Source organism: Pezoporus wallicus, unplaced genomic scaffold (assembly GCF_028554395.1).
Source record: "Pezoporus wallicus isolate ANWC-B61680 ecotype Strahan unplaced genomic scaffold, APGP_CSIRO_Pwel_v1 contig_4131, whole genome shotgun sequence".
In the NCBI taxonomy this organism is placed as follows: Eukaryota; Metazoa; Chordata; class Aves; order Psittaciformes; family Psittacidae; genus Pezoporus; species Pezoporus wallicus.
The window spans coordinates 2,819,222-2,832,332 of NW_026641950.1; the positions used below are offsets into that span (position 1 = coordinate 2,819,222).

The 13,111-nt window shown below is 40.0% G+C and overlaps 1 non-coding gene across 1 annotated transcript; it reads right to left on the bottom strand.

Moving 5' to 3' along the window:
- Positions 1 to 14: 14 nt before the first annotated feature.
- Positions 15 to 104, bottom strand: TRNAY-GUA (transfer RNA tyrosine (anticodon GUA)). Its single transcript is given in 2 exon segments — positions 15 to 50; positions 68 to 104. It is a non-coding gene; the product is annotated as a tRNA-Tyr (tRNA).
- Between the last annotated feature and the right edge of the window lie 13,007 nt (positions 105 to 13,111).

Sequence of the window (13,111 nt, forward strand, 5' to 3'; positions counted from 1 at the left end):
AAAAACTGAGCCGCTCCTTCGAGCCGGAATCGAACCAGCGACCTAAGGATTGCCGCGGGACGCGCCTCTACAGTCCTCCGCTCTACCAGCTGAGCTATCGAAGGGAGCTGGGCGCTCGTGCCGCTCCGCGCCACACAACCTGGCCGCGGCTCACCCTGGTACGCGGCCCCCACACTGACAATGGCAGAAGCAGAAAACCCGCTTTAGACCGAGGCCTGAAGCCGCAAGGGGATGAGTCCCTGCAGGCGAGCGCCCAGCGGAGGGATCCTGCATCTAGGGACCCCCCGGCAGCTACCTGCCGGCAGAGGGCAAGTAGGGCGCCCTCAGGCCGCCGTGGGGTGCGAAGGCAGCCCTTTCCTCTTCCCTCCCTTCTCCAGGCTTTGGTGCCCGGAGGTCACACGCGTGCTTGACAGGCGAGGAGCGTGTTTCTTATCGCACCCAGCCATCCCACTTACAGGGCATCAACTGTAGCCGCTGTATTCAAGGCACCCTGAACACCACACCACATCCTCCCGTGGCTGCACTACACACGAACTCTGCCCACTCTTCGGAGAAAAGTGTTCCAGCAGCTGCTGTGACGATGTGAGTTAGCAGCTACAGGGAAGCTACGGGAAGCACAGGGGCAACTTCCTGCCGCCCCGAGGAAGGCTCTCCTGTGGTCAACCCTCATGGGTGTTCGTCACAGCCTTGACTTAGCTCTTGGGTGCACAAGTCTGCGACAAGGCCCAACCCATCAGCTCTTTACCGATTTTAATGTGATTTTTACTTTCATGGTCAAAACAAATCATCAAAACAGCAAGTGGTTTCTTATTCCAAACACATTTTTCCAGTGGTTTACCTACAGAAAATTGTTAACCACCACCAGAGAGGACGTAACCTCCTGAAGAGATCACCACCATGAAGTACAAGCTACACCCGGGCACAACCTACGTATCTTCACTGGAATGGGTTGCCCAGGGAAGCTGTGAATGCTCCATCCCTGGCAGCATTAAAAGCCAGGTTGGACACAGCCTTGGGTGACATGGTTTAGAGTGAGGTGTCCCTGCCCATGGCAGAGGGGTTGGAACTAGATGATCTTAAGGTCCTTTCCAACCCTAACTATTCTATGATTCTAGGTATTCCCCTACACAAAAGGCTTAAGCTGGAAGTTATTTGTATAAACGAAGCCTTGTAGGTACATTCCTACATACAGATGTATGTTTATGTGATAGGAAAGCTGGGCTCACAGCGCCCTCTGCTCAGGCACATGGGAAACTCAGGCCCTGGAGCAGCCAGCAAGGCCCAGAAATGGAAAAAACCCCACAAAACCATCCCATTGACCTGCATTACAAACCAGTATTACAAGGGTGAACTCGTATTGTTGCATCTTTCAGGGGAAAAATATTCCTTGGGGCATTTATTTGCTTATTTACAAGCAGCCTTTGCCCACTGCTTACTAATAGGTGTTCAGGACCGACCTGCATTCACTGTTATTCACAACAACGCAGCAGGTTTCCACACATCAAAGTTCTGACAGCAGTCTTTGAACTACAAAAGCTGTAATCAAGAAGAATGCAGAATAAAAGCCGCCCTGAGCCAGGATTTCTGTTGTCAGCCTTGTATGGTATGAAATGTCATCTTTTAGCATTCATTTATATTTAATACAAAGCAAAAAGAGTCTGAAATTAAAATATTGTTGTTTAAATACATACCTTCTTGTATATTCAAATAGTTCCTAATTTGTAGAAAACAGATCCTGAAAGCATTTGCTGAGTCAAACTACTATATTAATAAGCACTGATGGTCCTCTTAAAAATATATAATAACCTAAAAATGTAATTTGTTAAGACATCCAGTAAACATTCTCCTTGAGGTATGCAAGCAAGCACATACACACCTCACTTCTTTTTTTTTTTTAATCCTGTTTGTATTACTGGCCTGTGTGTGACAAGGTCTAATGTTTCAAGTTTCCTGTGCTACTACATGACAAAAAAGGATGGAGATGCTCTCCACCTCTTCTCAACTTCTAGTAGCTTCACAAAACCAGGCCGGAGGTCTAGGTACTTTTCAGAGACCCTACAACAGGTTATTTTTTCCAACTGTTCATTTAAAAGCATCTCTAAGAAAGAAGGTACAAATTGTCAGCCTGCCTCTCTAACAGCATATGGAACATCCCCCCAGATGCCACTGTTTTCAGGGACTGTCCTATCCCACCCTACCAGGGCTATCATGGATCAGCCTCAACAGACTTTAGATGGACAGTCACCGGTCCGCAATATCCAAGTCCCATTCTGCAAGAACTGCTTTTCTGCCCTTCCCAGGGCTCCCTTGTAACAAAGGAGAGCCCAATTCCAGCCTTGACCTGGAGAACATAATGAGGTGCAAGGACACTACTGCAGGTTCAGGATAAGGCAAATGTCACCACCACTCCAAGCTCACAGACCTTAAGTCACAATGGGCATACTTCCAGTGGCACTTTGCTACTTCCTCGAGGCTTAGGTGGGTCTCCCCCCACCTCAAAACCAAACATGACTAGAACCACCTGTTGGCATTTGGAACTTGCTTGGGTTTTGTAGTGTTCCCAAAGTGCTAACAGAAGTGGGCATCCCGCTTCCAAAGACAGACACTCACACTCTTACCCAGATGATTTAACAGGTGAAATACCCTGTAAGAGACAGTGACAGTCCTGTAATTTGCCCCATTATTTATTCCTTCTTGCTAAGCTTCCTGCTGATCTGCAGGGAAAAAAAAAAAAGATAAATCTATTGGGCATTCTTTATAACCACAGCCAACGGCAGATTTGTGACTCCTGCTGGTGCAATGCTGATGCTTCAAGCAATTTCACCCAGGTGCAGCGGTGTGAAGGTACCACACTATTGGGCCATACGTTAAGTCCATATGTGTATTACCAGGCTCATTTGTTACTGCTCTCATTCTGTGAGAGTTCTAACTACTCCACTGCACAATCTTTAACGAATAAAAAAATACCAGTCATGATCCCATTTCATATTGTCACAAGGCTGAAAAAAAGGAAAACTCTGAGGTCATGTGCAGAAGTTCGTAATCTCATTGTGAATTCAGGCAGCCAGTTCAACGTTTATGTGGGCAATTAAGCAGTACAAGGATATTCCCTAGAAGGCAAAGGGCTTAACAACACTGACATGAAGTTAAGACTCATGAGTTTATCATAAATGATCTCCCCATAGGTTGTTCAGAAAGCTTACAATAGAAGAACTCATAGTCTGAGGAGATTATTCTCAGCACAGACAAATCAATAAGACAACTGACTTCTTGCTATGAGAGCTTCAGCCTTTGAATCTAGCAAAACTCTTACAAGGTAAACTCAGGAGTTAGTTTCTTGACTTGTGGAAAACAAGTGGCTTATTTCATCATCAGTTTCCCAACTCAAAAGCAATTGCCTCCAGTCTCATAGAACTAAGGTTTATAAAGTAAAAGAAACACCTGATGATTGCTAAAATAAAGACCAAGCTCAGTGTAGGTGAGCATACAGGGGTTTTTACCAGCTATCTTCCTGTTAGTAGTCTTCAGTGCCTTATCACCAGTTCCTCTAGAGACTATAATCTTCAGAGCTCTGTGCTGGCAGAAACACCACGTATGTCAACCAAAACCATATGCATCCATCAGATCTTCAGCCCAGCTACTACACTTGGTCTAGACTGAATGCCATGGCACCACTCATTCAGCTCCCAAGGTGATCTTGCTTACATCAGCCATGTGGGGATTGCTCCCCGTCTTTGGAGAAATTCTTAATGAAGAGCACAAAGAGACTCATATTATTTTGAATTAAAATAGTTGAATATTTTGAATTAAAACAGCTGTCCATATGAACAGCACACCTGTCTGCTCCATGTCTCAGCAGTGAAGACTGCAGGTTGCTGTTCATGCTTGAGTCATGTCACAGTTCAGAGCAATTTCAATTTGCTGCGTGCCTTAAGGGTCATACTTTGTCTTTCTTGTTTGTTTACTTGTTTAAACTTCTTAGTATCAAAGTTTCCAAAGAGCAATATTCTACTCATGGCTGTTGAAAATCATCTGCCTTTGCTAGAATTATCTATAAATGCTTTTTACCACACTTCCCCGAGATGCAAAGCCTCACAGAATCAACCAATTCACCCTGAAGAGTTAGTAAGGTGTGTTCACTTTGACTCAATTTATTTATACAGCCTTTCAGAGAGGAAAAGAAGTGCTAATACCTCTGCCTAACTCAATTAGCCTGTGTTCTGTTAACCATGACACAGAAGAATTGTATATACTTTGTGATGTCATGAATTTTGTTTTCCTATATTGACAGACCTTCATTATTTGTACCAGTGTGGGGAAGGGTAGAAATGTAAGGCTTAAAGGCTGCTGTATCATAAAAATATCAAAATAACTGAGTATATCGGGACAGGCTTAAAATTTATACTCGTGCATTAAGCTCTGTGACAACTGCACACAAAAGATATCCTCTTGCATATTCCCAAAGCAGCCAGTATCAGCTTATCAAGGAGGTTGTATGACTACTCAGAGAATTCTGAAGTGGCCTTTGGATCAAGACTTGGACTGAAAAAAACCAACAGTTCCCCAGTTCAGGAGATTAATAAAGCAGCTCCAAGGATAACATCCTGCCAGGGGTAATGCTCTGCACTGGGATCCACTCAAGCACATACACAAAGAACAAGTTACTTACTGTAGAACAACTGTAGTTCTTAGGAATAGGATTATATTTCGGATCTCATGAGCTGCTCTGTATCCCTGCTTCTGGCAATCCTCAGCTGTCACTGGCTTGAGAAGAAACTGAGGTCATGTTGAGCTCACACTCTCATGCAGAGCATGAGGAAATGGTGTCCATGCACAGCTCTGACAGACACTGTCACTTAGAAATCAAGTCCTAAGTTTCACCTCATTTGCTTACGCGAGTACAGAGGCAGCTACATGGATAGTACTCCTTTGAAGAGACAAATTTCTGGTTGACAACCACTTCACTGATGCTTTTAATGGCATAAATATAATTTATATGAGGCACTATATAGGCAAACAGATTAATTCGTAGGGGTTAGAAATGAAATAGCCTTGAATCAAAGGGGAGAAAAACATTCTAAAATTTACCCTCAGAAATTACCTGTGATCTCACTATCAACTTCTCCAATAAATAATAATGATACTGCTGCAAGATTAGGTTATAATATTAATCTCGATTAACAAGCTTTACTAATTTCTGAAATGGAGCTAGTTTATTTTGCAAATCAGAAGAATACTTTTACCAGTTCTGGTCAGGCAAGCAAATGTTTTTTTAAAAAGGATTTACTCCTGTCACAACCATACATACAATTTTGGAGACTGAAGAGATTATTTAGAAGGCACCTGTTAATCAGGTACTAGCAGTGTGTTTTCCCATGCTGTTTTCAAATTATGCGTTAGAAGTTGTCCTGGATCCAGCTGTAACAGTTATTTTAGTCCTTCCTAGTAGCTGGTGCAGAGTGCTGTTTTGGCTTTAGTCTGAGAATGATGGTGATAACACCAATGTTTTAGTTGCTGCTGAGCAGTACTTACCCTGATCAAGGACTTTTCAGTCTCATGCTCTGCCAGTGAGGAGGGGCACAAGAACCTGGGAGGGAGCAGAGGCAGGACACCTGACCTGAACTAGCCAAAGGGGTATTCCATACCACAGCACATCATTCCCAGTATACAAACTGGGGGAGTCTCCCAGAAGGCTCAGACTGCTGCTTGGGTCAGGCTGAATATTAGTCAGCAGGTGGTAAGCAATTGTATTGTGCATCACTTGTATTCATTTTTGTTGTTTTTTTTTTTCCCTTCCCTTTTTAGTTTTATATTCTCCTTGTTATTTCTCCTATTATTAATAGTAGTAGTAGTTTTGTATTATACTTTAGTTACTGGACTGTTCTTATCTCAACCCATGGGGTTTACATTCTTTCGATTCTCCTCCCCATCCTGCCTGGAGCATGGGGGGGGGGGGGGTGGGGGGTGTGAGTGAACGGCTGCATGGTTCTGAGTTACTGGCTGGCCTTAAACCAGAACAGAAGTCATCACTCATAAATGCAAGAGAAGCCAATTTAATCCCTAGATTTTGTAAACCCCAGGAGTAAACATCAGTCCTAGTGCAAGGTCTCTGTAAATCAGTTGTAGCCAGCTCGAGCCAGCCAGTCAGGTGGACTAACAGTAGTCAGGCAGCAGTAATGGTGTCACAGCAGCAGCCTGAGTTAGAGTCAAGCAAACAGCCTAAGATCAATAGTATCCAGGTGATTAAGGGAAAGCACTGGCTTGACTTTCCATCCCCCAAAATATAAACTATGTAGAAAGAATAGTGTTCTGAGGAGCTACAAGACTTTCTCCTTCCCACTCCCCAACACTGATGACAATAAGGAGTCACAGTGACAAATCCTCCAGTATCACAAGCATCAGTCTCAGAGATGCTGGCCTCTGCTGCTTGCACAACTGTAGTTCACATCTTTTTCCAATGCAGCATTGCTACCATGCCCTGCAGAATTCCGATCGGAAGAGAGGAGAGAGCGCGGAGAGTGCTTCTAGGTGTGAAAGACTGCATGCCTCTATCCTGGCTCCACTTCTGTAGTCAGCAGTAAGTGTTCATGAAAGGTCCTTACTTGTTACGAATGTATTTTCTGAGTTTATGCAAGAATGTGAGTTATGAGAGTTTCAAATGTAGAACCTCAGGGTTAGGGTTGGAAAGATCCAAAATGTTAAATAAAAAAAAAAGATTACTTTCAGAGTACACAATAGATAATTGGAGATTTTGGAGCTGCTGGCTTACTAGAGACCCGAGATAGTTCAAAGCTCCCAAACTTAAGAAAGGAATGGGCTAGCTCAGCTGACTTCAAATGCAGGGAAGAAAAAATGTGTTAGTGAATATGACATGGTAAAGAAGGTTAGGAGAAACAGAGGGAGCAAAGAAAGACATACTGTTATTTCATTTCTTCCATTGTACCATGCCTTGAATTATTTTGAAAGCAAAATAAAGCAGGTACTCTTGACCATTATTTCTTGGATCCCTTCTGCTGTCTGGAAAAATAATTGCCACTGCCAGCATCTACAGGAGAAAACAAGAAGAATCTTATTTTAAGAAAGACATAAGGGGGGGGGGGAATTAGTATTCTTGTATGCACAGTGTTCAGATGTAGGACTAAGGTACCTACTTAGCAACACTTGAGTAGATGTGACCATACAAATAGTTAGAAATAGGAGTTACTTAATTCCCCATAATTTTAAGTTCGGCCCTTGCCTTTTCTGCGTTTTGGCTTTTATTTTGTTGCTGCCACAAGCCCTACACCATCACATGACAACAACTGGTGAGATCTCACCCTTTCTCTCCCACTGGGTGCAAACATATGCATTTGGCAGCTTCTGCTCTTAGGAGAAAAGAAGGGTGAATCTCAGGGAAATCCGAGACTTAGAGGGAGCCACTGCAGCTTCTAAAGCTCATCACCATGGAGGTGGAACAGTGTGAAACATGGTTGTCCTATAGAACCAATAGGTTATTTTCAGAATCATTGATAAACCCTTATGTATGTTCTTCCCTTTCCCATGTCCTCTGTTCTCATAGGAATCTCCCTTCATTCCTTTCTGTCCCATACATACCAATCTTTGAGGAAGTCAAACAAGGTTTTAATTTCACATCAGTCTAATTTGTGTGAAATTGGATCATGTATCTATTGCCTCTTACTGTCTCTAGGAGCAACAATATACACAGAGGACAATAAGCTTACAAAAACGTCTTGCGGTAAAAATGATTCAGTAAGTAAGTCCAAATGGCAGATGAAAAGCAAACAGGAAAGCTAGCCCAAAATCAGAAGAGACCTCTTCAGGGTTTGAGAATCTGCACAGATGCATGTGGGAAAGAAGAGAGGGGTTCAGATTAAGAGGTAGCATCTGGCAAGTATCTCTTTACATTTATACAACAACATGACAATCTGAAAGCAGCTTCAAAATAAAGAAAACCTTGTATACTGAATTGACAAACTAGCCTATAAAATCAAGTTCTCCTATTCTGAAAGAAGTTGCTTGAAACACGCCTTAAAAGTTTATGAGAAATGACTGTACATTTCATACAGCCAGGCTCCACAGACTATTGGCTTAGTAAGAACCATAGCACCTTCTAAACCTTCTTCTAATTTCTGGTAAGTTCCTTCCACTTATCTTTCTTTTGATTTTTTACTTACTAAATACAAGCTTCCAAACTACACAGACGCAGTCCAGATCCTCAGGATCACTTCAGAAGTGAAATTAGATTTGCTACCAGCAAGACAAGCCACTAGAAGTATTATTTCCAGCAGAAAACAAAATTAGGTAGTCATTTAAAAAAACAGTGAGTGAAGTCCAAATGCAAGTCCGTGCAGCTACTTCATAATCATCGAATCAATGCCTTCATTAACAGAGAACAATAGGGGGTTTTTTTTGAGCTTCTTAAAGTATCTGCAAGTTACTACAACAGAGGTAATGCTTACACTGAAGCCTAATGCCTTTGATGATATTAATAAATGTTCAGAATTACTCAGCATACATCAATTTAAGTAATTCCGATCAGAACATTTAAATTCAGTTGTGACACTGGGTTTCTTTAGTGCCAGCTACAAGTCTACTGTGGATCTAAACGCTACTACTTTATTGATGCTTAAATAATATAAACTAAATATATAAATATAAATATTGCAAGTCAGTAGAATCCAACACATATCAAAGCCTCAATAAAGTCTACATCAAGCAAAGCAACAAAGTTCCTATTAACTTTTGCAGTCAATATACATGTTCAAATTGACTCTCTGTAATAGCAAAAGCACCTTCCACAACTCACTACAGATGCTGATGAACATCCAAGGTTTACTCTCACCCTGATCCTAAGTACAAAATCACGTTGTGAGGGGTCCTGTTCTGGCAGGAAGCTGTGGTTTTGCAGATTGTCAGAGCAGATTTGCTAAGGATATATATAAAGGGAAGAAAAACCCCAACCCAAACAACTCCAATGTAAAATAAAAAAGATGGGTATTAAGGCTATACAATTAATAAAAGAAGAAAAATGAAAACAGTTTGAAAGCATTAATGTGCTTCATGTGTTTAGTACTGGGTTTGGCTCAGATTATAAATACTGCATTATTAAATAATAATAATAATAAAGATGAGTAAGTTTCTAGCTTAGCATTAAGCATTTAAGCCTTTGAAATACAAATCTTCCAAAGGAAAATACTCAATTCTTCATGCAATGACATGCAATCAAAATTGACTCTCTATGCCCATCATTTTAAGTAATGCTTTAATGCTAGCACACTTTGAATTAAAGCCTTTCAATAAATACAAGAAGTAACAGCACAGTTTTGCATATGGGTTTTATAACTTCTTTTTAGACTCAGTATGACTACAGCCAATTTTTGAAACACATTACCACATGTAGCTGGTGGAAAAAGCACAAAGACTAATTTAAGTAGTTGCCAGTATTTTCATCTTTGAGTACTGCCAAATTTCAAAAGCCTAGTGCTTCCCAATTATACTACCCATACTTGCGTATTACATGCATGCATTAAAACTTTGCTTTGAAATACATTTTGACTGTTTCAAACCACAGATTGCAATATACTTTAAACATCATGTACTACTTGGTCAGCATCTTTCTACACCTTCTACTTGGTGACAACTTTGAAGAAAGATTCAGATCTCAGATTTTGGCCTCAATTACAGAAAACCCTATTTTAAAAATCTCTCAAATTCAAAGGTCCTGTGTGTTTAATGAAGCATTCAGAACAGGTATGAGGTCAGAAAAAAAAACAAAAAACAACCCTGAACTTCTCCATACAGAGTTTTTCTTTTAAAGAAAGTTCCTCTTAAACAGAAACATAACTAAAGCAAAATGAATGACGTCTAAGATTACTTTTTTTAAGATTTGCACCAATTATTTCAACTTCTGTACTAGTATGCATGTATGCAAGTATAATGCAATTCATATGTCAATATAATTATAACTCATTCATTCTGTAACCAAATCAGCGTTACATAAGCAGGCTAATGTATGAAATGCTAGATGAAAGTTGCACCTTATAAAACCAAAGCAGATGTTTTAACTTATAGTTTTAATATAGCAATCAAAGAAAATTCCAAATACTGTACAGTGAAGTGTAGTATAGTACACTATATACTGTTATAATACACTATTGTTACATTACAGATAAAAAAAATCAAATATAATTAGTACAGCAATCACAAATAAAACAAACCAAACTGTGCTGGGTAGCAGCCAGGTCTGTGAAGATGGTATAGTTTATATGCTAATTTATTTTTAATTCAACATGTAAAGCACTGTTTAAAAAGATTTGTTTTCTAAATATATATACACTATTTTAATTCTTATTTATACACTTTAAATAGCATTCCCTCCTAAAAGTGCACTCTCATTTCTTGGCAATAATCCTCATGAAACCTAAAATAATTCTGAAAATACCACACATTTCAACCTTTTATTGCTCAACCGCAGGCATAAGGGCTCAGAGGGAATCCTGCATTCTAAAGATCTTAAGCAACTTCTTCAATTTTAAGAAACTAAACTGATATCCACAAGCAAAACAAAGAAAACACTGATGTAGGCTTTTCTTTTTTAACAGAAGGATTAACTTCATATCATTATTTTACAAAAGCATGTAGATTCTGATATATGAAAATAGGAGCCAAACAAATGTAGAGATAACAGTGGCATCTTCTTATATCATTCATTTTTCATACATTTCAAATGAAGCATTGCTCTCCCAATTGTAAGCATACTATGAATTTTATTACCTGGCATTTTCAGCACATTGAAAAAGTAGCAAGCAACTCTGCTAACCTTGTGACAGTGACAACAGATTCTACTTTTTGAAAGATTTCAAATTAAGCATTTTGGTCTTGAAAGTGTGCCTGTTGCACAGGGTTGTTAGCACACAGCCCTGCAGCTGTGCTGATGCTAGAGCATTCCATTGGAGGCAGCGTCTACCTCACATTCTGTGTCTCTCAGAAGACTAGTAAACTATATAGGTTTCACAAAACCAACAATACACATTGCTGCTATGTGACTATAATAGCGAAGGCATCCCAAATATATTTATACAACTTCATTTGAAAAGCTGCTATTTATTATCCCCTCACTGAAACACAAACAATTCACAGTGAAACAGCAATACCAAAGTCAACCTTGCTAAGCAGCCAGCCATAGAAGTAGTAAAAATCTTGCCTCTGCCTGGAAAACCAGTCTGTTCTCCTGAGGTTTCCCATATGCTCACCAGCAATCTAGTCATTTCTCTTTTATAGTTTTTTTTCTTCTCTACTGAGCCTGTATTTTCAGTAATCATCTTTCATTTAGGTTATAAATAATAAGCCAGAATAAAGTTTAGGATTTTCAAATAATGTAAGTCTTCTTTGCCATGAGACACTGTGTAGAAGGAGATGGACCCTAGTCAAGGAAGTACTCAAGGCAAGTATTCGAAAAGAATCTGGAACCACAACCTTGTCCACAGGCAATTCAGTAGCAAGAACTTAGCATTTGGGGTTTTTATGAGAAAGAGGACACTCCACACTGTTTGAGAAGTTGACATGGCTTCACATCCACAATGAGTCCACATCTTCCCTGCCCTTGTACCCCACCACCATTTTCCTGGCTCTAACAGGAAAACCTAACAATCACACGGGTGCTTCTGAGACAGGGACACAGATTTGCCTCAACTCAAATTTGCACTCACTGCTAGCAACCAAATGAAACATCTGTTCAAACTTACACTTCAGTGTTCTTTATTTCACTTCTCCTGAACAGTTACACATCTCACCAGCACGTAGATGAAGTTTAGCTCCACTTGAGAGTATCAAAAGCCATCTTTCTCAAAAACACTGATACTTAAATGCATGAGAAAGCCACGTGAAATAAGAACACTGCAAAGAAATACACACAATCCTGTTTTACACCAGAGGAATTCATATCAGCCCATCTCATGACTTTGACACCATTTTACCATTCCTTTTTGAGACTATTTTGTTTTAGGAACTGAAGAGTTCTCATCTACATGACTTGAATGGACCCGAGAAGACACTAACGGCGAGTTAGACACAGTGTCTGTTTCTATTTAGATAAGAAGGAAAATGTCAAATTACTGCTGAAACAGGAAGTGTGTCAAAATTAAACTAAGCCTTCCTCTTAATACAGTAAAGGCACACAAAAGTCTGTAGTCTTACTAGAAAGGCATGAAAGAAGTAAGCAATCTTCTCTTTAAGTAAGGATGATATGCAATAAAGATTCCAATTTATTCCAAACTTGGAATTGTCTCCTATACACTGCCCATATTTTTTTCAGCCAAGGAAGACTTCTTTTTCTAAAGAAAAGGTTAAAACTAAGTGGTAGTTAGCTTGTCAAAATGCATGAGATCTAGGAGATTCCTCCTTCTCAGCCTCTCCTGACTTAAACTCCTTCCCAAGAACGTGTCACTGCTATACTTTTCTACAGCTCACACCATGGCAAAGCACAAGCCTCTACTCACATTTTCTATATGGAAGTAGCCTTCAGACAGCTCAAACTGGTTCATGGAAGACTAAATGTTTTCAGATTCATGGCAGGCTTCCAGCTGCTACATGTGCATCCTGTTTCTCACTGAATAAGCCCTGCCAGTTAATCAGTGCATCACCAAGTTCAGTTCTGGTGAGCCAAATTACTTGATACATTCCAAGCTTCCAAATAGCTAACTTACAGGTTAGCAATTTAAGATCTTCAAATTTTTCATTTATTTCTGAAAAGGTGATTCTTATTTTTTACCTATAGTGTACTAAATCATAAAACATTTATTCTCTCTACATAAAAAGTTAACCAAGAGGCATTTGAATTTACTTTGACAAAACAGGGCTGTTCTTCAAGTGACTTGCTTCTGTTAATTTTTCTATAAGAAAATAAATCCTCTCTTCTAATGCTCAGAACTGTTTACGGGATTAGCAATGTAAGAAGTGAGACCTTTCTGAATACAAGCATATGCAACACAACATTTGTGAACTGGTAAAAACCCACATGTGCATGAACACAGACTTCAATATTTAAATGTTCTTAATTCCTTTGAAGCTGTATTGACATCTTTCATCCATTCAGTGTTATTTTACCATTAGA